The sequence below is a fragment of the Calliopsis andreniformis genome, chromosome 2 (assembly GCF_051401765.1).
Source record: "Calliopsis andreniformis isolate RMS-2024a chromosome 2, iyCalAndr_principal, whole genome shotgun sequence".
Classification (NCBI taxonomy): Eukaryota; Metazoa; Arthropoda; class Insecta; order Hymenoptera; family Andrenidae; genus Calliopsis; species Calliopsis andreniformis.
The window spans coordinates 14574527-14601880 of NC_135063.1; the positions used below are offsets into that span (position 1 = coordinate 14574527).

Sequence of the window (27354 nt, forward strand, 5' to 3'; positions counted from 1 at the left end):
TCTTTTTCTCCACGAGATCTCATTAATGTTTGCTCTACTACTCGTGTACTTTTGTAAAAATTTAAATGTGGGACGCGTCGTTCGCCATTACTCGCTCTAAAGCTGCGCTAAAAAACGTTGAAAAGGCGCATTACACTTCAATTAAATCTTTTGAATCCCTTCCTCGTTGTATTTACTCGCTACGCTCTTTGTCCCAGACTGGCTTCCTCTCCCGAGTATTAATTGCGTGAATAAGAAGAAGGGCTGGTGGTTTCTGCCTCAGTTCTGTGATTCTCCTTTTCATTGCGACATGTAGATTTTTAATACGTTTTGTAAACGTATTAAGTAGAATCATTTGCTTAATTACTGCTGTCTAAGAGTATTTATGCAGTATTATTCTTATTACATACCCCGAGAATGTAAAAGTTTTATCTCTTAGGATTCAAATTCACCCGTACATTAATAATCCCATATTCTAGGGGAAGAAAACAGCAGGAAAACAGAGGCACCTGCAGTAACGCACCCTTAATGATAAATTTCTCGTATCGTAAACGCGGTGAGCGTGATTTTTACAGCTTCCAGCAGCTTTTTATTATTTCGTGAAGTACCTAGGAAAAAACAAGCATGTTGGTGTACACATTTACCTTTAATGTGTGGTTCTTGGATCATTATGGCAAAAGGAACGCGATATCTTTGCTTCGATTTTAGAAAACCTACCAGCTGCTAGTTCCAGAGCTAGTTCAAGGGTTAGACTAAAGGTTAGGGTAGATCAAGGGTCAGTCCACTGAACTAAACTCACTTTGAAGCCTTCGAAGGGGGAGGATCATCTTGGGGATATTCTGGCGAAGACCAGGTGGATGGTCATTCTGGATCAGCCAGAGGGTCCTCAGTAGGTCCAATAAATCCAATAGGTCCAATATGTCCAGTAGGTCCAGTAGGTCCAGTAGGTCCAGTAGGTCCAGTAGGTCCAGTAGGTGCAGTAGGTGCAGTAGGTGCAGTAGGTGCAGTAGGTGCAGTAGGTGCAGTAGGTGCAGTAGGTGCAGTAGGTGCAGTAGGTGCAGTAGGTGCAGTAGGTGCAGTAGGTGCAGTAGGTGCAGTAGGTGCAGTAGGTGCAGTAGGTGCAGTAGGTGCAGTAGGTGCAGTAGGTGCAGTAGGTGCAGTAGGTCCAAGGGGTCCAGTATGTCCAGGGGGTCCAGGATCCCCAAGAGGATCCTCTCCTGTCGGAGGACCCGCGCCGACTGAAAGAGCTCGCGGTCTCACAAGGGTACTTATACCCCTCGAGAAGTATGGGGAACCAATCAAATGAGTTTTCAGTTTGGTGGGAATTATGAAAGTAATCGAACGGAGACTAATTTGTGAAAAATGAATATTTCTCATGAAATAATCATCTTAGCAACAATTTCTACTATACATATTGTTAATAACAATTGCACACAGCGATATCTGCTAATTATTAACATTTATAATTGTTAGTAACAAAATGCAAGTATATTTTCAACCTTCTTACTTTGAAATACATAATTTCTCTGTTCAGAATTTTCTTCCATGTTTAATTCTTTATTACTAATATTTACTACAATATGTTTATTGTATTGGTTTCGAATTCTTAACAATGATTTTTTATTATACGTAATTTATAATATGTACTATCTAATTTTAACTTCTACCCGTATCTCACGCGCTAAATTAATTTTCTGGTTTTAGTCTGATATAAATGGAAGAGATCCACTGAAATGTACTCTGTCCGACCAAACCTATTTTTTACTACTTAAAGCTAGTTTTTAAAGGCTCACTTTCAAACCCTAAAACAGGACTTCAAAAAGTCTCAAAATCCTACAACCACAAAGTTATCCAAACACATAATCCTCGAGCCACTTTGATTACTATATTCCAAGCACGTGACTGTCGTCTGAAAATATTTGACTCTCAGCAAAGCCGACAAACAAGAACGTCTGCGGGTGTTTGTCTTGCTTCCGTATTATACGACCGACAGAAGATTGGTGTGGGAGGAAAAACGCCTTCCGTTTTACCGATTCTTGGGAAAGTTCCGCGGTAGAAAGCCCAGCGAACCGTGTCCCGTTGTTTTCGAGCTCTACGAGAAGGTAGACGCGGTTTTTTTCCCCATTCAGTCGAGTGTCGGGGCTTCTTCTGATGGTCATTCCGCGAGATAGGCGGGAACATGCTCGCGTGGGGGTTAGAACTTAATTGCGTCATCGTATCCGCAGGAACTGAAGCCTCGACCAACGCTTTTAGCCTACTGCCGCGGAAAAAAAAAACCTTTTCTCTCTGGGAGGAAACGCTGCGAGCCATTACAGCGAACGCTTAACAGTGTGCCACGGCTACGAGGATCGCTTGTTAAGATACAATGCCTCCCTCTTCCTCTCTCTTCCGCGTGAACGGTTTTCTGTTTCCTATGTGAACCTGTTCGCAGCTGCGATTAGCTTCTCACCAGCAGAGCGAAGCAGAGGGAGAGAGGAGACGGTGAATCAAGTCGCTCGTTGAAAGAGCTATTGCAAACCTAACTTCTTCAACTGGCTACTTACGTCGAGACGCTTTAAGGTAAATGATTAGAGTACAGAATCGACAGAATAAACTAGTACTCTGGGTAAGGCAATGGGGATGACTTGATACAGGGAAAGTGTGGAAAACACTGCTTAACCATTTCGAGGCTGAATAATTTTTTTGGAGAATTTTTTATTTTTATTCTTTTTTCTATTACGTAGGTTTCCAATATCATTCTATAATGTATGAAAAAGAATCGTGGATCAATTTTTCAGGTCTCGTTGAAACAGGGAGGCTTCGAAAAGTCAAATCTTATAAGAAGAGTAGTACGTATTAATGCACATTAGAAAAGTCGGTCGACAGGAAAAGCAGACTGCGAATAATCGTTGTACATATGATCTACTTGAGCACATAATCTAATTAAATGGAAGTACAATATGTAACGAGCATATTCTGTAGTGGATGACAGAAACCTTATAGAAGATAAATAAGATCAGACTGCTCGTCAAAAGCCATTCACCTCATTACTTATTCTTTGGTTCTATAGGGAGAGCTTTTTTTATTCAATTGTATCAAGCTTAAAGAAGACTCATTGTCTGTAGATTATCCAATTTTAAAAGCATCAGTAGTTCTCTTAAATAAGCATTATCTATATAAAGATGCCTCATATTAATTTTGGGGCTTCTTTATTACCACATTTGTTTGTGATTAATTTTTCTCACTAAACTATAATTCCATACTTTTGGCCTGCACTATCACTATGTCATCTGACCCTAGAGCAACCTGCAAAGCTGTCAATCCATTCATCTAAAATTCTTATTGGTCTTCCATCCAGAAGAGCCTCAAACAATAATAATTATTTAAAAGCCTGTTTTATATTTCACGCAGTTGCGATACTATATCATACCGCTCCATTTTAATCCATCCTCTGTCTATCTAATTAAAAATGCACGCACGCATGGTCCGCGGCAGACAATTTCGAAAATGCACGCCTGTAATAGAGCGCGTTAAACTTCAAAGATCAAAGAACGCTCTCGACTGTATTCTCTATAATTGACTTATATTATATTCATACGAAATCCTTCTACCCGAGACTGTTCCGTATTTCGCGAAAAGGGTCGAATTAATTATTTATCGAACGGGAATAGCCGCAGACGAGCAGCGACGAGGTGAATGGCGAATATATGTATAGAAGTGGCTGCGTTCTGCAGGGCGATCAGTAGCAGCGTTCAACGTCTCCTCTGTCTTCGCGCAGGTGCATCGGTTTCCTATGCAAAAAGGGGAGGCAGCCCAGACGAGGGATTTGATATCGTGGGCGTTAAGAAGAGCGCGTTAACAAGGCGTGTATGTGTGGCTGCAGTCAGAGGCACGATATCGAGCGGGCGTTTCAAGGTTGAAGAACCTTCCAGCCGCGTTCTCAGACGCGGAGCCACGCTTACGCTACTCAAACGGAACGACGCCTTTGAAGTACTTTCTGCCGACTAATTAACGGAGTGCCGACTACCCCTTTCCTGTAAGTGGCGTTCGGTTCTTTCACTGGACAACGTGGTAAACACAAGGACGAGGAAGAAATACCTAGCCCCAGGAGCGCCAAAGTTTCGTGGACTTTTTATCAAACGCTCCTTTAGCAGCCTCTTCCTTTCCTAGCTGTTAACCACTTTTACAGCGAGTCTATATTGTCAAGGGGCCCAGGGAACTCAAGAATAATTATTTCTTGACAATCAGGGGGTTGGTTTCTTTGCTGTTGCAAAAGAGAGCGCTGAGAAGGAGCGATGCTAACAGGCGGGATAATTGGACGTGCAGGTACCTGCAATTTGGTCAAAGTATCGTTCGCTAATTTAGCGCTGCGTATTTTAGAGTAAATGTTTGCGAAATTTAACGAGGAACGTAGCTGGGGGAGGGGAAGTTAAAAATTCGATTCGTTTCGCGGGAGGCTGTGAGCACTCTCGTGCCAAAATTGCTTCGAATTTAAGGCGAGTTTGGTGGAACGTTGTGGTAATTGCACAGAATGCGACAGGAAGGCTGGCGAGGTACATTTTTGGAGTACTTCGAACAATTCGCGGGGATTTCGCAGACAAGGGGAATATGGCGAATCTAGAGTTTAATTAGAAAAATGGATATATATCTCGGCAATTGAGAATAGACTTTCAAAAGAAATAAATAAAGCTTTGGAAATTTAAATATTTGAAAATTTGAATTTTTGAAAATTTAAATATTTGAATATTTGAAAAATTGAATTTTTGAAAATTTGAATTTTTGAAAAATTGAAATATTGCTTAAGCAGAGCAAGCAATTACAAGGATAAACTAGCCAATTTAGTTCGTGTCAAGTAAAGGAAATTCAATTACTAGGAGCAAAGATGTCTGCGAATTGGCTCGAATATCCTTGCGAATTTGAGTCTTGCATTCTTAAAGGAACCAATGTTCCGACGGTTTAATAAGCAAAGTAATTGTGAAGGAAAATTAAGTGTTTCGTTGTGTCTGTACATGCAGAACATTTGTAGCAGATGAAAATGTCGGCATTCGTAACAGATTCCAGGAAGAACAGAGATTAATATTTCCTCATTTCCAAGAAATTCTACCAGCATTCCAAATAACCAACTTTTACGACGTAAAGTAAAACAATTATTTCTAGGATTTAGAAGTCTAATATTTAACCATTTTAAAAATCCTTCATTTCTACAGTATCCATCAGCATTCCCTGACATCAGGCGACTGAACTCGAAAAATTAATTTTCCTCCAGCCATGGCAATCTTGTAGCCAATATACGATATATTATCTCAGAAATTGCCGACTGGGCATCGAGCATGCTTCCGATTGGGCTCGCGATTTGTAGATACTCGCGAGCGAAAAGGAGCAAACGTCCGACGAGATTTATTGCGCCGGTTTTAAACGTTTGTTGTCCAGCCTGCCTGTCTGCCCATCTACAAACACACGGTTCTACCCAGGGGCACAGAAAACGCGTGCGTTTCAATTTTCAGCTAGGTAAATCTTACACCTGCTCGAAATCTGATTTCGTCGGCGCAGCCAGCCAAAAATTTCATATAAACGATCCGAGCTTTCGTTATTTACGCGAAACTGGGCGCATTTAGCCAACGAAAAATCGATTTCTCTGCGAGTTGTTACCAGGCGTTGCCGAAACGGCGAAAATAGGCCAACCACGGCGTTGGTCAAATATGTTCGCTGCACGAAATTGATTTCGCCTGACAGCGAATGGGAAAATAATGAAATGATAAATATTGGCTGGGCTGGAATAAGAAAATTTGTGAGGGAAACATTGGAGCTAGCGTTAATGGCTATGAAATAATCTCCAGATAAATTAAATATAATAAAAAATATTATCGAAAAAGACAACAGTTCGTTTTTAAACAAAAAATGTTTTCCTATGGTCCTCTTTTTGTGAGTCCACGTACTCTTAGTTTCACATCATTAGCACGACGAGAAATCGAATCTGGCGTAAACTTTGAAGTTTTAAGACTGGTGTCGTGAAACTTCTGTTTTAAATGGGAAAGCTTTTAACGTGATTTTCTGGGTTATCGTAAATTTCGGGGTCGCTAAAGTTAGTGCCATCCAGCGAGCCCTCTGAAGATTGATATGAATGGAAATCAGAAGGTGCCGAGAAGCGTTATCGTAAAGACGAATTCCATTTAGGTTTTTTGCTGAGCTTAGCAAAATCATGGGTGGCAATTCTTTTTTCCCTTTCCTTCGGGAAATGTCGCTTTTCCAATGAACAAGGGTAATTGATCTAATCGAAAACAATGTGACTATAAATTAAGCGATCTCGCCGAAAGAGGTCTAATGGCGTTCATTCTAGCGAACAAGTGGCGTAATTTTTTGGACAATATCCAGGTTCGAATGTTCTTTATGGGAGGTTCACGAATTTTATATCGACCTTCTTTTCTCTGGACATAACGGTCAGGCCTGGTTCTCGTGACTCCGAAATTAACGTCACGATCTGGCAATGGGCATCTATATAAAAATGTTGGAGATCTCGTGCAACGATTAAATGTTAAAATTAGGTGTTACATCAGTTCTAAAATTAGCAGAATATTTTCAGTAGAAGTGACTGAAAATTACAATTTTTCATGAGATTTTATGAGGTTTCTTCCATGGAAGAAAAACGATATTGAAGTCGCTCATGTGTCTGCAACGCCGAGAAAAAATGTTACAGAAGGGAGAAAATATTGCATGGAGCGCATATATTACAGCAAATATACATACGTGTACACGGGGGAACGTGCTAGTTCATTACTTCACGGACCATATTAAAATCTCGTTTCGTGACTATTGCTCTGGCTACAGATACTTTCCTAAGCACAGGCTATAAAGCGCGCACATTCGACGTGTATTTACTTCATGCTTCGCAGACCATACGAAATAAACGGAGCTGCGCGTAGATGTTTAGAAGACAATCCTGCAAACTGGTTGTACATACGCACTAGTCTGCAATTTGTAGCTCTGCAACTTGACTAATTTACGGGCTTCAGAAACCACTGGCAAGAGTGATTTGTGGGTTTATAGTAACACTATGTTTTGGTTTGGAACTCGAATTTAATAGGAAATTCTGCTTTTGTGTTTTTCAGATAGTGGAGCGCTGAAATACATGTGGCTGGTAAATGTAAGTTCTATATTTGTTTTCTTAGAATGTATTGCACGCTTGATTCCAAAGCTACATTACTCAGTTTTATTGTACTAATTATTTCAGAAGTTTTTATGGAAAGGAAATAGTCCAAAAATATTTTTTAAGTTGTGGAGTCGAGGACCTCACAGTATTCTTAGGATTAAAACTTATACAGGACTTATTCTACTGTCTGACTTGTACCTTATTCTACTGCTTTACTTAGGTCTTATTCTACTGATCTACCTGTGTCTGACTTGTGGCTTGTTCCACTGATTCTTCTGTCTCTGGGTCAAGCCACATTCTACTGTATTTTCTGTGTCTGACTTGAAGCTTATTTCACTGACTTCTCTATGCTCGACCTGACTACTTCACGTTGGCAGTAGAATAAGCTCCAAGTCAGACACAGTTCACGCGATTTTTCAGCATTTCCTCAACAACTACTAACTCTAAAACGATACCTTGAACACATTTTTATCATTCTCGATATTCTTCCTATTCTGACAAGTAGAATTTATTTAAAAAATTTCTGACACCTCTTTTCGAGCACCCCGTATATTCTTACCAGTATGTTTCCCTATCAGGAAAGCCTATAACTAAGGGAACTACAATAATTACACAGTTGAACGTCCATGACATCGATAATTAAGTTAAGTGGTAGTCCGTTGATCACGACAGCGATTCTGCTCGTGGCTTGTATCCATGTCAGTTTAATTTCTCATTAGCATAACGGTTTTAATTGCACAGGGATCGATGCACTGCATCGACGCATTAATCCTCTACGCGCGGTGCGCTTTTAGAGACTTGGGAATCATTAAAATCGTTCGCAGCCATCTTTTTTCTGTTCGAAACGTTCGAATGATTTATCGCTGTATCGCTTACACACGATGCGAATGCTAGATAACTCTGTTTCTTCCATGTTCTCCATTCCCAGACGCATAAATCGAAACATGCAGCTCATAATTTGGACAGCGAACAGTCCAATGGAACGATGAATATTTCATTGTACTGCTTCTTCCTCGCGCCTCTAAAATATGCGCACGTTGTCAACTTCTAATTACTGAAACGGAAACAACGCTCGAACCTAAGTAATCTCGCGAATCTGAGTGCTTTCCGCTTAATTGTGTCTTGGGCTGTTTGGAGGCGCGAATACGAGCTAATTTCAAAGGCAAATTATAGTAGTAATACAGTCGTATAGAATTTTCTTCTTTTTTTGAAATCTATCCAACTTCATTTTCTTCTGAAAATTCTTTAAATATTTTTTAAGTCTATAGACAGATAATCTCCGTAACTTCTTTCAATCAAGACTACCTGTCAAGCAAATTATAAGGAGAAGTTCTAGTGAATATTAAACAGGTGTCGACGCTAAAATAAGGTCTCTATTTAATTTATGCACGAAAAGTGCCAATTATTCACGAAAGGAAGAATTGAGTCAGAAATGTCAGACTTAAAAGATTAAGGCATTATAGAGAGGAAATACACTTTCGTGGTTTTTCCTGGTTTCAGAGCAAGGATTTTATATTTAATAAGTCCAAAGCTTTCAATAGCTTCTATGAATATTTTCTGAACTAAATTTAAGAAAATGCAATACAACACAGTAACGAAATAAAGTATAATATATCTAGCTCCAATTTTGAGCAAAAAAGATTATTTATATAAATTTCAATGTACTTTAATGTCTAGTATTTTTTTTTTTGCTAGTATTGCAAAATGTTGAAAAACCAAAGCTGACTGATTTCTACACCAAGCCTCTCAGTTGAAAAGAATACCTATTATTCGTAGCTCGCATAAATGTCCTCATTCTTGGAACAATGTCCAGAATATGAAACATTCACGCACATTGCTCAGTTAGACTGAGCTAAAGATAATGAAACGGTCAACTGTTGCGAGTAGCTATTGTGATAAACGGTATTCGGAAACGAAGAGTTCAGCTACTCTGATAATTGCTATTCCATTCTCCTAGGCACAATTCAATTTTAGTCAATCGAAATTCACTACGCGTTGCTAACGTCCGTTCACCGGAAGACAACCGAGTCATGATACTGCTGATCCGATAACTTACTCCAGAAATTGATTTGGGTAAACAAGGGGGATGTCATTACATAGGAAATTTCGTGTGTTCATTCAGAAAAGTGGGAAACACCAAACACAGATTACACAAAGTGATAATAACAAAATAATCGCGTAAATATACTTGCTCTACTTTTTATGTTAATTTCTTAGATTTTTATATTGGTAAGAAAGTGTTGAAAGTATGTAGGTATCTTGTTTCGTGGTCAACAGGATTATACATTTTTTTATTGGCACTGGTGTTACCTTATTCTCTGTTAATTAAAAATTCCATGGTACACCTATGTGCCAAGAAAGAGGTGGATTTCTAGTTCATAGTTCTACTACGATTTGCTTTTATTGTAGTGATGTGGTTTGCCCAACATGCTTCTGGTGCCAAGAATGCATAGTACATTCTAAGTACATTGGAATATACTTTCGAACCTAGCGTGGACTTTTAGATCTCACACATATGTTCTTACACCCATTTCTCTAATCAAAAAACTGTGAGAAAACTAATTGCAAGCTCTTTAAACGTGAATTTGTTGAAGTTAGAAAAGAATGATTAAAATGTTCTAGAGAAAAAGTAAGCTATTAACTGCTATTAATTATTGCCCACGTAATTTGATATCTTCAATCGATTTTCTAAGTATTCAATTTCCAATGCTTTTCGAGAAGCGCCAGAAGTGCCATCTGACTTGAAATACGCATGAAATTCATTTAATATGAACTTCCTGGCTGCTGTCGACGTTTGGGAGTTTCAAGTTCTTGGCTTGTGTTAAATTACTTTGCCCATACATTCGCGTGCAGGGACCATATTTAACCAGAGATCAACGTTGCATACGAAAGGCCTCAGATTTCGACCGCTGAAATTCATCTCATTCTCGTAAATTAGAAGCTCGTTCTTATATTGTTCCTTACTTTCGTGGAGATTGGTTTGTGTCGAGGGTCAATGGTCCATGATTTTCGTTTCCACTGCCTTCTGCAGTTTCGCAGAGTGTCGACAGGAGTCAATATTTGTCATTCCAATAGCACTAAGTAATTCATTTTAATTTTCTTCAACACTGTTTCAACACTAGCGAGGAGGAACTTATTTCTCACTTTCTTTTAATGAGTATGATTTCACATTTACTTTTTCTACTTCTTACGTGTTTCTCGGGATACAGCAGAGAGGAGCTGTACCTACAATGAGTGTCAGAGGTGTTAGGGAATCTAATTGATACTAACGACTTCGATTAGTTCCGCTTCTCTTCCTCCTTGAAATGGGTAAACTCTGTTTTAGGTCTCCAGGAAGAAGAAAATAAGGAAAAAGAACAGAATTCAAGGCTTCTATTCTTTACAAATTTGTAAAAGCTTGAACTTCAAAATTATACTACGAAACTTTTACTTCCTACATCTCCTTTGCCACAATTATAAAAAAATTTCTTTTGTGTAGTAATAGAACAGTTTACTATATAAACGCCTGATATCCAATAGCAATGTTTCGCAGAGAAATTGTTCTCTTTACAAACTGGTTAAAGCGTTGAAAGTTCAGAGGTAGCATAACAGATAATTCACTGAAAGCTCTTTCTGCGTTTTTTCCAATAGAAAGGAAGAATGTAGTAAGTACCAATGTTCTCAAGTATCTTCCTCTTTTTAGCAAAAGCAATAAATATTGAAAGAATCTCTTAATACCCAGCCACCATTCACCTCTTGATCTGACTCCCTGTCAGAAATCGTTCAGACTCGGTCTACATTGAAATCCACAGACACCACCTTCTCCACAAATAGCCCAGTAGAGAGGCAACTATCGATTTTCATTGAAAGGGCATACGGTAACAAGCAAGATGCGAATCGGGGCAGCAAAAAACAGGAGGCAGAGCGTTTCATACATTTTCGCTTCATTCACTGGCTGGATTGGAACAGATATGATCCATTCGGAACCGTCAGTGGTCCCTGTGTCGGGTGAGAAGTTTTTGCTCGGTGGTCGTCGCCGTCGTCGTTGGCGACTGTCGACGTCGGCGTCGCTGAAGCGACAGGACGCAACTGTGTCGCCCTTCGCGCTCGGACTTCTGGCAGCGGCGACGCAAACAGGCCAAAACTAGCTGACAGCCGGAAGGAGCGCGAACTCCAGTTAGGACCATTAGTTCTTGAGGCTGTGTGGATACGTTGCTTAATCCACTTGCTGAAGTCTAGACTCAAAGGGTGCCTTGGGTCCCTTTAATCTCTACTGTGAAAATGACGTTTACGTAAGGCAACACATCCTGGTGCACGTCCAGGGGAATCAGGCGAAACTGTTGCTTAGCGACCACTCATGTTAAACTCACGGCAACAGCTGTTTTATCTAACGATGTGGTTGAAACTAATGAATGAATGAGAGAAATGAAACTGGTTAGGTGGTTTGTGAGATTTAACATACACTTTCCTGTCAAATTAGATCACTAGTTTCGGGAAAGCTGGAAGGTACTCGGAGGAAAGTCATCTTCTCTTTTTCGCCATGCAATTGAAAGGAAAAACGTCTATGAAAAAAGTCTAATCAGGGGTGAGAAAGTAGAGGTCTTGCCCTTTAGAATGAGACTAGGCTCAATGCCGTACGATTTTTTTTCGCAAAATGGCAGCAGCTCAAAGATCGACAATTTTTTCAACCCCTGGATCACAGCACTATTCTGACGCCCAAGTGCCACTTCTCATTTAAATCGCCATAACTTAGCTAAAAAAAATCGTAGATCATTCAGCCAGGTCTCGTTCGAAAGAGGAGGATTCAGACTTGATATCCACCGCAGAAAGAGTCCCGAAAAAAATTCATTAAGGTCCGGAGAGTCGATCGAGTTCGGAAAATATTTTGGGAAAAACATCCTCCCTTTTCTTGACCTGCAGGGAACTAAAAAAATTTTTTCGGGAAAATTCAATTCAGGGACGATAAAGTAGAGGCTTTTCCCTTTTGAATGAGACCAAGCTCACTGCCATATGATTTTTTCTCGCCAAATGCCAGCAGCTCAAAGATCGACTTTTTTTTCGACTCTTGCATCACTGCGCTATTCTGACGCCCAAGTGCTACTTTTCACTTAAATCACCATAACTCGGCGAAAAAAAATCGTAGGTCACTCAGCAAGGTCTCATTCTTAAGGGGAGGCTTCAAGCTTGATATTTACTGCAGAAAGAGTCCCAAAAAAAATTTATTATAGTATGGACAATCGATTGAGTTCGGAAAATATTTTGGGAAAAACAACCTCCTATTTCTCGGTTTACAGCCGACTAAAAAAATTTTTCTGAGAAAATTCAATTTAGGTACGATAAAATAGAAGCTTCACTCTTTAGAATGACACTAGGCTCACTGACGTACGATTTTTTTTCGCAAAATGGCAGCAGCTCAAAGATCGACTATTTTTTCAACCCCTGGATCACTAGGCTGTTCTGACGTCCATGTCCCACTTTTCACTCAAACATCCATAACTCGGTGAAAAAAAATCGCAGAACACTGAGCAAGGTCTCGTTTGAAAGTGGAGGCTTCAAGCTTGATATTCACTGCAGAAAGAGTCCCGAAAAAAATTCATCAAGGTCCGGAGAGTCGTACGAATTCGGAAAATATTTTCGGAAAAACAACCTTTCCTTTCTCTGTCTGTAACCAACTAAACAAATTTTTTCGGGAAAATTCAATTCAGGGATGATAAAGTAGAAGCTTTGACTTTTAAAATGAGACCAGTCTCACCGTCGTACGATTTTTTTTCGCAGAGTTACAGCAGCCAAAAAATCGACAATCTGTTGGTCCAAAACTAGTGGTCCTCTAATTTTACAACGAAGTGTATTGGTGAAACCAGTTTCTGTTTCAGCAAAAAATTGTAGCTATCCGATTTTCATAAAGCAACCTTGTTCATTAAATGGTAATTGATGGTCTCTTTTTGCTTGGTGTAATGCTTTATCGTCGTTTTACATTATGCTGACATTGAATACTTTACGTAGTATGTATACTGCAACGAAACAGTAATATTGTAAACACTTAATTACCGGAAGGAATTGTTAAACGATTCGATCGTTTGACGTTATCGTCCACGAAAAACTGGCTAGGAGCCAAGTACGCGTACTAATGAGCTTGATAAACACTTGGATTTGTATCGTTATTGATAGCAATTGCTTGCACTCAGTCAGCAATTAACGTACATCCTTGTTCCAACAGTGTTCTCAAAGCCCTTAGTGAATTTTCAATGAGCGCATAAAAATGCCAGCGAAGAATCCCCAATTATTGTCGCGCTTCGCAGGGAATTAGAGTTTAATCGATACAACCTCATCACAAAATTTGTTATCAATACTACTCCTATTTTAAAACAATACTATTTTCAATAGAACATTTATTTGGAGTTATTCAAACATTTTTTTTCCAACTCTAACATTTTACACATTTTTTAGTGTCACTGTATATTTCAGTTATAAAAATGTTGTATATAAAGTAACAAGCAATACTGTGGAAGTTTCAAATTACTTTGAATTACCGTTAATTAACTGTCACCGAGCATACTATTTGAGTTGGTTGACTTTCACAGAGATTAATTAACTTTTTCCATATGTTTTTTTGGCCTCATGCATATCATATGATGGCTGTCTGTGGAATTAGTATTCCTAGGCTTTTCTCATCATATTTTTTCCCTGTTTCCCCAGTTGCCCTCCTGGTTACAAATATGTAGAGAGAATCTTTTTTCTCAAATATATGTAAATAATAATTCCACCACTTTTGTTGCTCTAAAATATCTACAATAAATTTTAGTGACGATTTTAGTGTTTAGCAGAAAGTGATTGTTCCGTAACAATCACGGAAGTGTCTCTCTGCTGATCACCCAGTTGCGTTTCATTCAGTTCAGTACACGAAGAATTCCTCCAAGGGTGCCGAAAGGAAAAGCGCGCAGGTTATATTGCATCAAACGTGCAGCAAAGCGTGATTCACCTTTGTCGATTATATCCTTGCCGCGTCATTTAACTTCATGCGTTTCCTTTGAACCCAGAAGATATCTCCTGAGAACAGACATCGCTACAGCGCTGTCGATACATGTCCCTTCGAACTATCCAGACGTCAACTATGATTTATTTGGAAGAGTGTAAAAAATTCCAACTCTATTCGAAGAAAAATCTTTCGCCACTTTTATAAAAAAGAAAGTCAAAACGAAAGTTTAACCTCCTTCAGCAACTCTGTCAGTGAGCAACACCCAAAGTAACAAGCCCAGTTCTATCTTATCTCAGGAGCATCAGATAAAAGCCTTACCCTTTCGATAAAAAGAATAAAGAGACGCCAAGGAACAGGTTCTCGATGTCGGAGAATCCCATAAGAGTGTTTGATCATCTAATAAGGAAACTAGTAAGACAGGAGTAATGGTTTTTGAGGAGCCTCATAAACCATGCGTGGCTTCAGATTTCTAAATACAGAACCGGTTGCAAGTACATGACGTGTGTAATTAAATGTGAAACGCTGCGCTGCAGTTAAGATACGAGGGGATAATTAGAACAAAAAGGGAGGCTAGAATTATGTGGCATTAGTGGTTGCAGACGTGGTAATTGAACAAATGACATAAACGATGGAAGTTACACTACTTGTTACATGAATTATAGTATTACAATATAGTACCATTGTTGTAAAAAAAGAAATTATAGAGAATGGCATTACATTGTAACATTCTCTTAAGTTCCTACTAATATCTATTAATTTTCTAACACATTAAAAATAATTATCATCAAGATAGCGACTTTAAGACCTTTTTTCGTCATACCAAACTCGAACAGGTCGAGGGCACGTCCAACCTGAGAAACGACTTGCGAAAGTTCCACATCGGTTGGTAGCCCCTAGTTAATGAATGGAAACGAGAGAAGTTAGATCCTTCCTATCCCAAGTCACGTTAACATGACTCGTCCTTTTTTTGTTACTGTTTCTATAGCTGATTGCCTGCACTCCCTTCCCCCTAATCGCTTTTTTCATTACATAAAGTGCTTCTTCAATATTTCCCTCTATCAGATTTCTAATGCGGCTTTTCTATCCCTGGAGGGAAATTCCAACACCGTGATTGGGAATCGGTAGTAGCGAGGTTTCCCCTGTACTTTTACTGGGTTAGAAAAGTTTTATCGGACATGTACACGGTATAGAGTCTTGATCTGTTGTAACGCCTCCTACGCACGCCACGAGAGGGCTATGGACAGTATTGATTCCAGCGGATCTTCAGCTGTGTACATAATACAAAATTTCAGCAATAAAGGAGAAAGAATCAGCTGATTGGATTGCTGATCCAGAATTCGAATCGGAATTTCGTGCTTGCAGGGCGACTCTTCTACTCGATTGAATTTCTTAGAATTCTTTCATCCTAACCCTCGTAATCGAAATAGATATGGTCTACGCTTCAACCAGGGAATTCTTCAGCGTAGTACGGGGTGGAAGATAAAAAGGGTACACCCTGACCTAGGCAATGTCTATCAGATCTGCCTACTTGCCTGAATTTTTCGTCACTCTTAGGTTTTCACATCATTTTTAAGTATCTTCTGGTGAGCTCAATGTAGCTTGAATTAGTTATACTATTTTTTGGAACAGGGTTAGGTAAATAATGGTACTAGCTAGGTGAGTCTAGAATTTCTCGAATTTCGATCAGAAATATGGTGTACAGCTCATGAATAGATATGAAATTTTTCCTCAGGTAATTATTGGACTTAGAGACAATGGCTCATTAATTTAGCTTTCTCGATGCAAGACCACTATCTCGTCAAATGAATCATGTAACAGCCTTTACTGTGATTAATTATGCGTGTAATGGGCACTGTATTCCCTGGCGACGACGAGGTACATGGAATAGGCGCTATCGATAAATGCAAGAAACGTGTCAGATAGCTTCGTTATCACAGACAGGACTTCACTAACTGTTATGATAAATATTACGTCCTGTTTTTTATGGTACAAGCAAGATCGTGATACTATCAAAAGTCAGTTGGCAGCCAACCTGTTAACTCTGCCACAGAAGTCAACCACCGCCCATAAATATCTAAGAGACTGCTGTTCCAAGAACTCTGAGACAGACCAAAAGAAGGAAGAAAAACACTCAATAAAGATGAATAAAAATGATACTGCTGAGTGTACATTTCCAAGTGGTTGCAATGAAGCACAAGATTTTTCTTCCGGGTCTTCCAGTAATTCTACCACTCGGAAAACCCTTGCCAACTCTACCGAAACACCTGATTAACAAAACTTTCGACGAGAGAAGAGCTCGAAGGTACTTAACGATCCAGAGGAGCGTACAATTTGTTTAAAGTTCCCGAACTGTGTTTTTCAGCGCCTCGAATCGACATGTACCCTCGTCCCGAGTGTTCGCCTGCTGAGAAAACGGCCCTCATTAGCAAGAGTGCTGATTTAATTCTCGATGAGGTCGAAATAATTATTCTAGAGGATTCTTTCCTCGTTCAAACGAGATTCTCTAAATTCTTCGACGCGTTACCCTCGAGTAAACTAGTTTCTGATCAGCCTGAAAAAGAGACAGCAATTTAGACAGATTCGTGATGCGTTGAGAACGAGAGCAATTACTTGCCACAGAGGGGACTCACTTTTTCAGTTGGGTCTCAGCTTTGTAACTTTTTCGTGCTCTTTAATATCACAGGACTTTTAAAAGCCCTCAAACTTTCGGAGGGTCTAGTCTATATTTGGAGTTCCAAAGTGGCTCCAAGACGTAATTCATTTTGAATTACGAGCTTCGGGGAAGACGTTTTAAAAAGTGACGGTCCGAATGAGATATTAATCTTGAGCTTTTTTCCTTTTTTTCTGACCCTTGGCTTTGTATTTTTAAATGTCTTTTGGAAAGTATGATATTTATATTTTTTTCTTCCTTTCTCCTGTGCCCCTATTTTTCACTACTCTGGTAGTTTTAATATTTAATACTTAATTATATGAAGTATTTCGTCCTACGACTTTGTACCATTACTATGTTTTCTTGTTTCCAAGTCTCCAGACCTAATCTCGACTGAAATACCACTGCCTCCAATATATAAGAGAAATGTTTCTTTCGAAAAAGCACCGACAATACAACAGCACCACAAAAGGTCTGGGTTTCGTCTAGCAGAACTAAGAACAAAATATCTGAGTGGTAGGAGAAACCACCTCGTCAAGCTTTTCCTCGATCATCAACCACCGTAAAAAGGAAAATATAGCTGACTGAGCACGCCGCAGGGTCCTAGACAATTTAATCGTACTTAACGAACGTTTTTCACGCAATTTCCCTGAATATGAGAATGATTAACCTCCCCCTCGGATAAACGCTCCCACGTAATCGCTTTCACCAGAGATTTATTGTCGCGCGACGACGGCGAGCGTGAGTTTACTCTCTATCATTCAGGGTAGTTTAGACTTTCGATGAAAATTTACTCCCCATCATTTCTTGAATCTCCTCCAACTTGCTCGAACTTTTCGTCTGAGCAGACGGTGGATCTTCTCGCAAAATATTTTTCTAAAGTCTGTTCTATAGCCTAAGACTGGTTGCAACCGTACTAGCTTGGGAGTTGGGTTATAAATCGACTCTTAACGGATCGAGTACTAAGGAAAGCGAGGGCACTTCCTAGGTTTACGTACGAATAGTGCTAGTAAATAGTGTCACGCTTGCTTGGCTTTGTATCAGGAAATTATGGAGGAGTGATATCGTATTTTATTTTCTACTGTTTATGCAAAGTGTTGTTCAGATCTTTGCACCCTAAATCTCGAAATTCTTACTTGGTGGAATTTACAAGTGATGGAATTCTAGAATTTTCAAATATTCAAATATTTGAATTTTCAAATATTCAAATATTCAAATTTTCAAATATTCAAATATTCAAATATTCAAATATTCAAATTTTCAAATATTCAAATTCTAAAATTCTAAAATTCTCCAAAACTCATACCTCATACAAAAGCTCTATTTGCAATATAGTTTTCAGATTTTCCCACCATTTCTAATCATCGCTGAGTCGCATGTGCGATAGTAATTCTGAGACTTAAAAGATAAATCATAAGATAAAGTTTGAAAGATATAGTAGACAGTGTTATCTGGTAGTAAATTGCGAGGTCTGTAAAGGATGACGAGCCCAGGAGTGTAAAATGTCAACAACATTATCGGAAATACTTGAAAAAGCATTAATTAAACCAATCAAGAGAACGCTATTGTTTACATATCGAGTAAAAACAAGTCGGAGTTGTCCTACATGGAATTCGCGAATTCCAATTTAAATTTAATTGGATGATTGTCCCTGGTGTACCGTGAAGATAATATTAAACACAGTCGATAGATTCGTAAATTAAATACAACCTGTGTAACCGATGCCTCTTGTGATAATAGCTGCCTCAACAATTTTCCCATCAATTTTACACGCTAATTATATTAAATATAAATTAGGGTTTCGAATATAAAACAATTTTAAATGCATTTTATATTTTATAATAAATCATTTATCAGAAACAAATGGAAATTATTTTTTCTATCCATGAAATACATTTTATTGCTCTTTTTCCAAATATTTTGTGAAGAAAAACTTAACCGATTTTTATCTTAAAATTTTTTTACGAACTATAGACTCTTCTTTAGGAAGAATAAAAGGACGATAACACTAAAATGAAAAAGGGTCGGCGATTCCGACTAGCTGAATAAACAAAAAGTCTGGAGAGGTTATTTCGCGACCTCTTATCGAAGCAGTACTGTACATACACACCAAGCTGACAGTGAACAAAAACCGTTTACTGAATATAGAGGTATCTACTCTCTCAAGCTAAAACCGATTTCTGGCTCTGGCAATGTTGGTAATTCATTTGCTTTTTCCAATCGTACGAAATTTATAGTTAAATCTAAGAGGTATAAAATATGTTAGCTACTAGCCACTGTACCTGCACGTATGTACATAGCTTCCTGTAAATCACTTTAACTGTACAATACACATTTACTTTAAAAAAGCAATGTTTTCTGGCAGCGTAAGACGACAAGTAGAAATTGTCTGTTTTACACAGACAAGGAATACTTTAAAAAAATTCGTAATTAAATGATACAAATACATTTAGCACATTTGAAGCTAGCAAGATACACAAGAATATCGCTTCGAGCTATCCAAATAAATATATGAAGGACAATTTTTTATCTCTTCATTAGGTATATACATAAAACGAAGGCAAGAAGGCAGCTGTTTACCTCCTAAGCCGCGATCCCTTTTCCCCGACACTTTTTACGATGAGGAACAGAGGAAAAAACGGAAACTTTAAGCAAAGACCCCCAGTAATAAACAAGCTGATCCCCAGGGAACATTTTTGTGAGCTGTTTGTCGGAAACTCGTTCGCGAAAATTTTCGCGCAACATTTAACGGCTTTCTTCCGATCGAGGAACTCACGAGATCGAGCCTCATAAATAATGGATGAAAAGCCCCGTTCGGAAACGGGGGAAATAGTTGCGACAGACACTGTACGAGATTTTTCTGTCTGCGGTTTTATGCCGCCTCCCGAGGAAATATACTCTGCGTCACCTGTGTGTTTCGTGAAAGCAGATTTTTCAGGTCGGTCGCTAAGCTGTTATTTCTCACGTGAAATGAGATTCATTCGTGACGCAGTAGATGAGGCTGCTATAGTTCATAAGTCTCGGGGCAGAGTTATTTCGAGCAGAAACTTTTATTCCTGTTGTTACGAGAGACATGGTATTAGCATTTATGGACCTTGCATAGTAATTCTAAATTTCTTTTCACGCTGTCTCCTAAGTTACATTAAATAAGTAAGGGGTATAAAATTCGCTAGAAATAGGAAATTAAATTCATGGATAGAAACGTAAAATGTCTGTTTGGATAATGTAACAATGTCCCTGAGAGCAAACAGATATAGGTAGCATCCGTAACCCATATTTGCAATGCTTTAATACAAGGGAGGATATCGTTGATGGTTGCTGAAGCGTATAAATCCGTAACGTCAAGAAACTCGTAAACGCGAATCGACAAAAGGCTCGAAGAACTGAATGGCTAGGTTTCTTTTAGCTCTCTTCAGTGCTGTCACGACGTCGAAGACAAATGACGTTGAGGTTGCAGTTATCGGACCCACCTGAATGATTCGCGCTTATTGTTAGAACCTTGAAAGTAGATTCGACAGAATCAGCAGTGAAAATCAAGTGTCCGTTTTATTTTATTGTGTCTGCAGAAGAGGTTTGGAATGAGAGACTCGAGCCGAAGTTTGGAAAGTGGGCATGAAATTATTTATGGGAGCGATTGTCTGCTCTACTTGAGAAACATACAAAGACCTCGAAAAAAGAAAAGAAAAAATAGATTCTTCAATTACTGAATTTTCAGATTCAGTATTTTTACTAGTTCTTAAAATACCACAGACGTACAAGAATAAAAAAGAATTGACGATTCATGTTTGACACATTTGAGAAAGAAAATTTGTCGAGGTCCCCTGCTTGATTCAAGGCTAACTCAGATTTGTCTGCTTCATCAACCATCATTTTTTACTGAAATAAATGTACCTCAGACATTTCACTCACCGATTCGATGGATGCTTGCCAACACCGTTTCCAGACGCCGTCCCAATTCACATATCCAGGGAGTAAATATCGTCTTTCACTGATTCATCACAGCTGAAACTGGAAAGCACAGAAAACTACATTTATTTTACGTGAACATTAGAAGAATTTGCAGAAACATTCACAATCTTTGCACAAATCGCGAAAGTCGTTTTAAAATCACTCGGTAACGCGTCACTGAAGAAGACATGTTCGCGAGGCTAAAGTTCGTCTACTAATGAAACACATCGAAACAAAGTGTGTCTATCGAGGTCTCTTGAAGGATAGCTTTCACCTAAATTGCCTCCATAAAACACTTGCAAGAAACGAAGGTCACTTGTATTGTGATAGTGCCTTGTTTACTATGAAAAAATATTGTCATGTCCTTAAGTCAACCTTTTGTTAATAAAACTGAAGGTTTCTCTATGAAAAATTTGTTGCAGCTCTATTTTTTAAGTTTAAAAAAAAGAATAGGTAATAATACATTTCACAGTAAAAATTTTTATACACTAAATATTCCCAAATATTTATACTCATATTTTACCATAATATTTCCTCTCTTAAAACACTTTATTAATGCACTATCATCTACAAGCAATATTACTATACAGTTTAGTCATTTCATGCAAAACAATGTGTTTATGTTAATTTACATGTTATCCTCAATTTCAAATGAATATTTATGGCGGTATCGTCCATAATTTTCAAAGCATACATTAAATTTACGATCTTCCTGTACGACGTACCCGATGTTTGGCAATCAAGAGGGCTTCGATGAAATTTAAATTTCGATGGGGTAAAGCTTTTTTTACGAGGAAGAGAGGGTGACTAATGCAGAGGAATATGTAATATCGAACAGGGTGAGAATATTTCAACTTATAATTTTGCATCAAACTTGAAATAGTACGCAGTGTGAGAATCTCGAAGGTGTTCAGTGGACAGAGTTCGATAGAAGTTCGCTAAAAAGCGATACGAAGAATTTAAATTACCTCTTCGATTTCCTCCTCCTTCAACAACCACCGCCACTGATATCTTTTATCAAAGCAGAGGGCTAAATGCACAGACTACTTCACTCTAGAGTTTCTGCTGAAACGCGCAATTTACGACTGCGTAATGAATATGTAGTATGCGTAATTATCGTTCTTATTCTTCTCTAGGTGCACTTGAAAATTTTCACCCCCTGACTCACGCTGAGACTGTACCTGAGGCACATAATTTCCACACTTTCTACTAATGTCGCGGCCTAAGATTAACCCTTTGTATTTTTAACAACGGGCATTAGCATCACGATTACAACCTCCTTTTTCCAAGAGAATTGCGATTTAAATGTGAATGGAAGCGTAATTATTTTAATTCCAACTATTTGTACATTAAAATTCAATTTAAAATGCTCTTTGCATTTCGGTGAAAAGAAATCGCCCGAGTTCTCGCCTGTCGTTGAAATTCTACATGAAGTGCATCTTGGCTGGTATTAAAAATTGAGAGCCTGCTCCGCCGAGTTTAAGGGGGAAACTATAAACAATATTTTAGGATACGCAATATCTTTTTTCTGTACTGGTCAGTTCTGTACAGCATTTTACGGTAGTCGCCGAAATTTTCGTTCAGCCCCTACGGAAATTCTGTTACCGAGGAATTTGGCATTCGAGGAAAATTCGTTCGAACAAGGCAATCGACAATTTCGATCGGTTCTGTTATGTTATTGGTGTCATATCTAGCATGGAGATAGAATTTTCGCCTATCGAGATAGAACCCATCTGAACACTTGGATAAAAATAAGATGCTAGAGAGGACACAGAGAACTTCTGTTATCGTGAATTTTTTTGCATAAATAGGACTTATTATGCATTCATCCTATTGGAATAAAATAAATTATTTATATAATGCAAATGAGAAATGTGAAATGTATGAATGCAGACAATTATTTTTGCATTCATATTTATGTGCCATATAATAAGGATTAAAAGTACAACCAGTTTTTGGTATCTACATTGTTCTACGAGAATGCCAAACACGTACCTGGAATATATCACTCTCGAGCTCATAATTTGTAATTAAACTGCAATTGAGAGAACAAGAAATTTCCGCGGTCGATTAATCTAAAGGAGGAATGAATCACATGGGCGCACGTGGAACACCATTAAAGTAATTGTAAGATACTAAGCAGTGGCATGTAGAGGTAGAAGTCAAACCGCAGAGGGCTGATATAACTCCTAACACGTGCATTCCACTTGGAACGTAAACGGCCCGAATATAACGCCGTATTTCATTAACTACACTTTCGCAGAATTTGTAACTACCAAACAAAAAGAAAATATCATTACAATTATTAAAAAAATTCGATATTTTAAAAATTCAAATTTCAAAATTCACCTAGGTATTTCGTTAGACCTACAACGTCTTCCACACTCAAGTAATCAACTCACTTCATTCAATATTCAACCCCCAATTCAGCCAGCTGAGACAATTCTCCCACCTTAAGAAAAGAACACGTTCCATCAACCCTGTTCCAAGTGTCACGCAAGATCACCCCTCAAAGAACAAAACCCTGCGTCTCCTCGCCCATCAATTTCCCCGACAATAATTCTGAAAAAATATTCCCATTCCTTATACGACTCGCGTCACGCAACGAAAGAGATATCCCCTCCCCGAAGCAAAGACTATAAAGAAGAAGATAACTATAAGGCTTCCCTGACGACGTCGTTAAAAAAGGAATAACCGTATCGGAATGAAATTGTAGAGCAGAGCATCAACCGACGGGAGACAGGATACCCTTCGGGTCGTAATAGTTGCGTGTGACAGACGAAATAGTCGGGAGAGACAAGATAGGTTACGTCAAAGGCGAGCGAGCTCTGATATCAGATTCACGTCTGCTCATCCGTAAGTTGAATTCGCATTTAGAGCGTAGAGGGAAGCGAAACGCGGAGGCACGTCTGTCAGAGTAAAGTACTTCCACACGCAGAGACGGTGTCAGGCATGAGAGATAGACGCGCGAGGGTAGCCCGTTCGCGTTTGTGGCGCATCGAAACGGGGGAGCAGCGATAAGAACCTCCATTTCCACCTCTAATAAAATAAAGTCGTCCACAGGATTTCATCAGCCGATAGTCGTCGAATTTTCCGCCAGAGATGAACCGTTAAAGCTACTTATCCCATTCGCGGAGGGAACAGTCGAGACAGGTAAAGGATATCGGATTATTATTCTAAGCAACGCCCTGCTAGGTCCACGTAATCAGTCTACGCTCTCGTAACATTAAGCACCGAAGTTTCGTCGATTTATGCAAATGGAAGGGTCTCGAAGATCGAAGCTACTCCTGGCTCCAATCTACTAGAATCGGCTTCCATTATCCGATACGTTCTTCAATTATTGTCCGCCTTCCGAATGCCCTCTATTCACTGTACCATGAAATAGAAAGACGCGGGGATCTAAAACGAGCCTGGCTGGCCACTTTTTAATTATCGATATTTAATCCAACTATCTGCTCTCGAAATACCCAATTAAACGGGGGATAATTGTCCTTTTGCAAGCCGACTCGCGTGAACCATGCCTGCCAGTTCCCCTTCCTTTTTCGGGGAAGTCAATTCCCTCTCGTGGATCCTGACTCCGCTGCTACTCGCAATTAGATTGTACGGATCACGGGACTGTTGATTTTCCAGCGGCAGGAATTAATCGCCGATTAATTGCTTCGAGGCGCGTACAAAAGGAGTTGCTCTGGTCGAGCGATCAGAAGGGGGGAACTGTTCCCCTCTAAATTGGGCGTAATTGCATTTTTCATCTATTCCGATGCAGACGAGGAATCGCGCGGGACTGGGCCGTCTGATTTTGTGTACAAAAGGTATGAAACGTGTATATTGATTTTAAATTATAGTTCGTCTATCGGTGTTGATGTGTGGCCCTGTGTCGCCGCTGGAGAAAGCTATTTTAAATCAATACTGCGCCGCGTCTCCGATGCGGACACCCTTTTTGCAAACATTCGTGGAATTCCTGTGGAGTGATTTTTTTCAACTTTTCGATTCGAGTATACTCGATCGGACCAGTGGTGCGGTTTCTAAAGAGTTCTGACTGTTGAAGCGGTTTTAAAGCTTGACAATGGGTTATCGAACAGTTTTGTAGCTTTTAGTTGTAATTGTACTATGGGTTTTATTAGTCACAGAGAATTCAGAGGCTTTAAGGTTCATTGAACGATTTCAGGGAAAAAGACGAAAAATATTCCTGGTTCCAGATGTAAAAGCACGACTCAGAGGTAATGAGATAAGGAAGATTAAGGCGGTGGAGAATTCAGATGACAAATCTGCTTTTAATATCCTGAACGATTGGGATTTCGTTCTTCTTAAACTGCAGTCGACTAACGAGCAATTAAGGGATATTTAAAGCAGGGATGACGGTGAAGGTAAAAGAATATAGTTGCGTAGTTCTTGACTCTTATCCAAAATGCAGTAATGTAAATGCTTCTTACTTTTAAGCCCTGAAGAAGTCCGAGAAGACATGTCGTGAATGGTTAGATTAATTGTATGACTAAAATAAGCTACGAAATACATCAAACTGGTATAATTCATCCTGTTCGTTATTAGCACAACTGTGCTGGCATTGAGCCAATTCCTAAACTCTGCCAAGAGTTAGATTCCCTCAGTAATGTTATCATTTTGCATACCGATTATGTATACTCTATACACAACTTTGTATTTTAGTTTCACTATACATTTAGTAAATCTATATTATTGAGAAATTCGATATTTAATACCATTATTTGCATATCCTCTGTTATTTCATATTTCATGTTCTAACAATATCACATGGCGTACGAAATTATTTCAGATTCAGAAACACCGAAGAATTTCGCGAATCCTCGACAGAATCGCTAAAGCAGAGTCTGATTGAAAATTAAAGTTTGAATATCCTGAAGTTATGCAGATTATAATAATCTAATTGTAAGTCAAGAATACTCTCAAGGTCCTAAGGTAGACGTCTAGGTTTTTGAATATTAAATCAGTGGGATCCTAAGACCCAGAGAACATTCTTTCCCAGCACACAAACATGTCTGGTACTGTCAGCGTTCGGTGATATAGGAGGTCGAATCGATTTCAGGAAGGATATTTCCCAGAGAATTCTTGAATAGATGCCGAGATAGCAGCTCCTATTCGCATAAAATGAATTCGCCCGACGGCACTTTGGTTTAAACCCATCGCAAAAACCTGTTTCACGTTTCTCTATGTAACGAGCAAGGTTCTTATCACCAGTAACCATAGATCCGCCTGGTTCGTTACCGTATCTCTCGCGCGGGAGCTTTTCTCTTCAGCATTTACTTTCAAAAGAGCGATCTCTCGTGTCCTTTTGATTTGAATGCTTTACACTTGAAACGCACCGACAATCCTTCCCTGGGCATTACAATCTCTGCATGGTTCCTCCTCCTTTCACGTCCAAAGGTGATCATTCAAAAGAGGAGCATGCATACAGTTAAATGAACAGCAAAACGGGCGGAAAATATTTACGTACGGGCCCTCAAAGTGTTACGTGCCAATGGAAACGTAACCTTTAAAACGAATGGAAATAGCCGGGTGCATTAGGATTAATTTTTGCTTTTGAATAGAACCTTTATGAAAGCTCGAATGGTGGTAAACCTTCATAGGGATCGGGATGTATAGACTTTTGGTATTGGTTGCATCAAGTGAAGAGGATAACGAAAGATTGAAAGTAAAAATGTAGATTTCGAAGTAAGTATTGTTTAAAGAAAAGAATTATGATATAACAAAATTTTGGGGAAAAATTGGCTAACTTTGACTGACGATAACTCCGCGAAAAATGATCGTAGGATCATGATCTTTTTTTTAAATTAAAGCTCGGAGTCTTAACTTTAAGACACTATACCTTGATTTTAAGTTTAAGACACCCTTACTACTGTAACTTCTTAAATCTGGGGGAATGTTTGTCATATAGAAATTGGCAAAGTTTGACGAGACGCAGTGACGTGCTAGAATTTTTTTCGGGCATACGATTTACAGTGGCATATACCTTAAACCTTGCCCTTTAATTTAAAAAAAAGATGAAGTCGATGCGATTTTTTTTCGCAAAGTTACAGCACTTTAAAGTAACCCCTGCATTTTTTGAGTGCATGGGGAAGCACCAATTAATGACACAAATGGAAGGGTTACTTTAAAGTGCTGTAACTTTGCGAAAAAAAATCGCAGCGACTTCGTTCTTTTTTCGAATTAAAGGGGAAGGTTCGAACTTTATGCTGCTGCAAATGGAATTTCGGAAAAAAATTTTGGCAAGTGTGCGTATCTCGTTAAAGTTTGCAATTGTCAATATGATAAAATGAAAATTTTGACGAAGTGTAGGGAATCGCTAAAATTTTTTTGAGGGATACCGTTTACAGTGGCATATAGTGTGAACCTTCCTCTTTAATTTAAAAAAAAGATGAGGTCGCTGCGATTTTTTTTCGTAAAGTTACAGAACTTTAAAGTAAACCTTGCATTTTTGCCATATATCAGCACTACACTACGCCCCGAAAAATGCACGGGTTACTTTGAAGTGCTGTAACTTTGCGAAAAAAAATCGAAACGACTTGATCTTTTTTTTAAATTAAAGGGGAAGGTTCAAACTTTAAGTCCCTGTAAACGGCATTTGTGAAAAAAATTTTGCCAAGTCCCTGCATTTCGTCAAACTTTGTCATTTTCAATACGTCACACATGCCCTCGGATTTAAGAAGTTACAGTAGTAAGGGT

The 27354-nt window shown here is 38.9% G+C and overlaps 1 protein-coding gene across 2 annotated transcripts in view; it reads left to right on the forward strand.

Moving 5' to 3' along the window:
• Window positions 1-27354, forward strand: part of LOC143188392 (adenosine receptor A1) — a 100425-nt gene that overhangs the window by 45478 nt on the left and 27593 nt on the right. Inside the window, exon 2 of one of the 2 annotated variants that reach the window (XM_076392610.1) lies at window positions 7065-7099. The exons of the other annotated variant lie outside the window; for it this stretch is intronic. The gene's annotated coding sequence lies outside the window, so the exon portion shown is untranslated. The remainder of the gene's footprint in view (window positions 1-7064; window positions 7100-27354) is intronic. 2 annotated transcript variants of the gene reach the window in all.